The sequence below is a fragment of the Pseudophryne corroboree genome, chromosome 10, assembly GCF_028390025.1.
Source record: "Pseudophryne corroboree isolate aPseCor3 chromosome 10, aPseCor3.hap2, whole genome shotgun sequence".
Lineage (NCBI taxonomy): Eukaryota > Metazoa > Chordata > Amphibia > Anura > Myobatrachidae > Pseudophryne > Pseudophryne corroboree.
The window spans coordinates 283,051,254-283,056,222 of NC_086453.1; the positions used below are offsets into that span (position 1 = coordinate 283,051,254).

The 4,969-nt window shown below is 39.5% G+C and overlaps 2 pseudogenes; one reads left to right on the plus strand and one right to left on the minus strand.

The window, feature by feature from the left end:
• Nucleotides 1-2,234: 2,234 nt before the first annotated feature.
• LOC134967159 (5S ribosomal RNA) lies at nt 2,235-2,353 on the minus strand (annotated as a pseudogene).
• Nucleotides 2,354-2,366: 13 nt separating this feature from the next.
• Nucleotides 2,367-2,485, plus strand: LOC134967160 (5S ribosomal RNA; annotated as a pseudogene).
• Nucleotides 2,486-4,969: the final 2,484 nt, after the last annotated feature.

Genomic DNA, 4,969 nt, shown 5'->3' on the forward strand with positions numbered 1-4,969 from the left:
CATACAACTACCTCATTGCAATTCTATTTCTTCTTTGCATGATGAGCTGTTTGGGGCCATTTTTTTATATCTGCCCTCTTGTCTGCCACTGCAGTGTAACGCCTAGATGGGCCACTTGTTTGTGTCGCTTGGCTTAGACATACAACTACCTCATTGCAATTCTTTTTCTTCTTTGCATGATGAGCTGTTGTTGGGGCTTTATTTATATATCTGCCCTCCTGTCTGCCACTGCAGTGCCACGCCTAGATGGGCCAATTGTTTGTGTCGCTTGGCTTAGTCATACAACTACCTCATTGCAATTCTTTTCTTCTTTGCATGATGTGCTGTTTGGGGCCTTCTTTTTTATATCTGCCCTCCTTTCTGCCACTGCAGTGCCACACCTAGATGGGCCAATTGTTTGTGTCACTTGGCTTACTCATACAACTACCTCATTGCAATTCTTTTTCTTCTTTGCATGATGTGCTGTTTAAGGGCGTTTTTATATCTGCCGTCCTGTCTGCCACTGCAGTGCCACTCCTAGATGGGCCAGGTGTTTGTGTTGTTCACTTGTGTCACTTAGCTTAGTAATCCAGCAACCTCGGTGTAACCTTTTGGCCTAAAAACAATACTGTGAGGTGTGATGTGTTCAGAATAGTGTGGAAATGATTGTTATTGAGGTTAATAATACCATAGGAGCAAAATTACCCCAAAATTCTGTGACTTTAGCTGTTTTTATGTTTTTTTAAAAATCATCCAGATCCAAAACCAAAACCAAAACACGAAAGGGTGGCTTTGGCAAAACCAAGCCAAAACCAAAACACAAAAGTGGAATTAGAACCAAAACACAAACACAAAAAAGTGCCAGCCGCACATCTCTACTAATATATATATATATATATATATATATATATATATGTATGTGGACAAAGGATGAGGTGGTAGAGAGCGACCAAAGGTGCCGAATAAATGCTAAAAGCAGAGTGATGATATAAAAAATGTGAACAAATTTATTGCAGTGGGACGCACTATACAAAACTGGTTATAAAAACATACAAGCTCATATAAAAAGATATATGTATGACCCATACAAAAAAAACAAAATTTAAAAGATTATTAAAATTTAAAAGAGAAAAGAAAAGAGCATGGTGACATAAAACCATATGTATTACTTAAAAAACTTTAAAGTATCACTTTAGCACAGAAGGTAAAAAAATACTTAAAAAGTTTAAAAAGCACAAAAAGAATTAAAAGGCGTTCAAAAGGATATAAAAGAGGAATCGAATAGCTTAACTTTGTGGTGAGGTTAGACCAAAGAGTAGCACCCAACGCGTTTCGTCCTATCTGGACTTCATCAAGGGGTGATTTGAGACTAGAGACAGACCATACTTATATACCCAAACTAAAAGGAAGTGATGTACGCATCACTTCCTGTGATCAATTAACATGACTATTCAGATATTGCCCAAAATATGTATTGCACAGCATGTAAGTTACAATTATTGATTAGAGCTTTGGAAAAGAAAAACGGGTGAGAAACAATAAAAGAAACAGCTTAAATCCATAAAAGACGCTCAGAGCCGCGGACTTCCGGTCCGGGCTCTGCGTGACGTCATATCCGCCCCACATCCGGTATCCGGCGCATCGTACTGCGCATGCGTTGGTCCTGTGCGGCGGACAGTACTGTGTTGTTGTCATCCTCTCGGACGGTTGCCTGGTTACCCGGCGGACATGTTATGTGAAGGTTAAACATCACTTTCTTGTGGCAGCCATATTACTGGAGTCTGAATGCACAGCGGACATTCTTAAGTAGGATGACACATTCCTGCGGCGGACATACTTTAAGAGTCTGGATAAACAGAATATTATCTGTATGTCAATTGGATCCAAAACTTGGTCGTCTCCAGATCGGATATAAAACAGAGGAAGGATATATTCAGAAAAAATGGTCAATGGATACAAATACAAAAGACGCAGTTATTTCATTAAGACTGTATGGTATTAAGGGATTTAGGATCTAATATTTAATGGTAGAATTGTGCTCATAAATAGACCAACATGAGACAGTTATAAGTGGGAGAGATAAAGTCCTATGTACATATATAACATACATTGCTTATAAAAAGGTAAATATAATAGAAAGGTAGTCCTCAATTAAGGGTACAATCTCTGGTGATACACTGGAATGAATAGAATAGTTTTCATATTATAAAGACATCATTTATGAATTGTTAGGTATACACAATTTTTCCACTATGCATTTACAACACCCGGTCTTCCAAGTGGGTCTCCCATCCTTGTACTAGCCGAGCCCAGCCTTGCTTAGCTTCCAAGTTCGGACGGCATTGGGCGTCTCCAGGCTGGTATGATAGTAACAGTAATGTGGAAACTGTTACTATCATACCAGCCTGGAGACGCCCAATGCCGTCCGAACTTGGAAGCTAAGCAAGGCTGGGCTCGGCTAGTACAAGGATGGGAGACCCACTTGGAAGACCGGGTGTTGTAAATGCATAGTGGAAAAATTGTGTATACCTAACAATTCATAAATGACGTCTTAAGATGTCTTTATAATATGAAAACTATTCTATTCGTTCCAGTGTATCACCAGAGATTGTACCCTTAATTGAGGACTACCTTTCTATTATATTTACCTTTTTATAAGCAATGTATGTTATATATGTACATAGGACTTTATCTCTCCCACTTATAACTGTCTCATGTTGGTCTATTTATGAGCACAATTCTACCATTAAATATTAGATCCTAAATCCCTTAATACCATACAGTCTTAATGAAATAACTGCGTCTTTTGTATTTGTATCCATTGACCATTTTTTCTGAATATATCCTTCCTCTGTTTTATATCCGATCTGGAGACGACCAAGTTTTGGATCCAATTGACATACAGATAATATTCTGTTTATCCAGACTCTTAAAGTATGTCCGCCGCAGGAATGTGTCATCCTACTTAAGAATGTCCGCTGTGCATTCAGACTCCAGTAATATGGCTGCCGCAAGAAAGTGATGTTTAACCTCCACATAACATGTCCGCCGGGTAACCAGGCAACCGTCCGAGAGGATAACAACAACACAGTACTGTCCGCCGCACAGGACCAACGCATGCGCAGTACGATGCGCCGGATACCGGATGTGGGGCGGATATGACGTCACGCAGAGCCCGGACCGGAAGTCCGCAGCTCTGAGCGTCTTTTATGGATGTAAGCTGTTTCTTTTATTGTTTCTCACCCGTTTTTCTTTTCCAAAGCTCTAATCAATAATTGTAACTTACATGCTGTGCAATACATATTTTGGGCAATATCTGAATAGTCATGTTAATTGATCACAGGAAGTGATGCGTACATCACTTCCTTTTAGTTTGGGTATATAAGTATGGTCTGTCTCTAGTCTCAAATCACCCCTTGATGAAGTCCAGATAGGACGAAATGCGTTGGGTGCTACTCTTTGGTCTAACCTCACCACAAAGTTAAGCTATTCGATTCCTCTTTTATATCCTTTTGAACGCCTTTTTATTCTTTTTGTGCTTTTTAAACTTTTTAAGTATTTTTTACCTTCTGTGCTAAAGTGATACTTCAAAGTTTTTTAAGTAATACATATGGTTTTATGTCACCATGCTCTTTTCTTTTCTCTTTTAAATTTTAATAATCTTTTTAATTTTGTTTTTTTGTATAGGTCATACATATATCTTTTTATATGAGCTTGTATGTTTTTATAACCAGTTTTGTATAGTGCGTCCCACTGCAATAAATTTGTACACATTTTTTATATCATCACTCTGCTTTTAGCATTTATTCGGCACCTTTTGTCGCTCTCTACCACCTCATCCTTTGTCCACATAACCACTTTCATAGGTAACGGTACCAATACCTATATCTATTTGAGGTAACGAGCTGACACCCTGATATACTAAAGGGAGTGCCTACACATTAAGCAGATTCTTGCACACTACTTGCAGGGTTTCCATTCTAGTGTTAACATATAAGATACTGCATCCGTGGCGCTGATATCTTTCCAGTACACATATATATATGTATATTTATATATAATCAAGCAAATCAGCAAGCACTCCAACAACATTAATACAACATGCTCTGGTAGACATAAATCCTACCACATAGACTCCAATAATGTTGTTTTTTTCTTCTTCTTCAATATTGAAAATGGGAGGGGCATAACAAAGTTGGAGGAGCTATGAGTGGAGGGGAGGGGCCATGATTTCTACAACCCCCCCCCCCCTAAAAGTAAAGTCTAGATCTGCCACTGCTCCGGATGTTGCATAAGTTCATATGTGTGTTGACTTTGATAACCTCTATGTAGGTGGTGGTGTCCCGCTAGCTTTGGTGTGGACCTCGTCCATGTATCTGAGCTGGAGCCATGCTGGCTGTGCTGTCCCGGGTCAGGCACAATTGTCACTGGCCATCTGACATGACATGCTGTCTGTATGCTTAACATATTATGATAAAAACAAAAGAGAAAGGTGGGGGTAGAAAGGCGCCTTATGGGTTTAGTAGGCTGGCCTTGGGGGGGTTGTTAGAGTCCTCTATTTGACTCTAAAGGAAAATGCAAACTGGAAAAGTTTTCACTCCCCCTTTTGGGCGCCAAAACCCTTTAACTACCTATTGCTAGGTGTCAAAAATAATCAATGTACATTAAATAAAAGATATTTTTTATAAAAGTATATGGTATAAAAACTTGTTTGAGAACATTGACATTACATTTAAATTAACATTTAAAAGATAGTGCTAGCAGGAAAAAGTCATACCGGAGAGGGTAGATTGAAGCCGCAGGTGTTAGCTATCATTCCCACAAGGCAGCAGGAGCAGAGAGCAGCCATTGCTGTGTCTGGCAGCAGAAAACACGTTTGTACCGGTCACTTACGGTATTTGGAACGCAAACACCAGGTTGAACGCAAGTGGCATCCCACCATCACTTCCGGTTAAGACTACTTCCGGTTCCGGTGATGTCAGACCAGAAG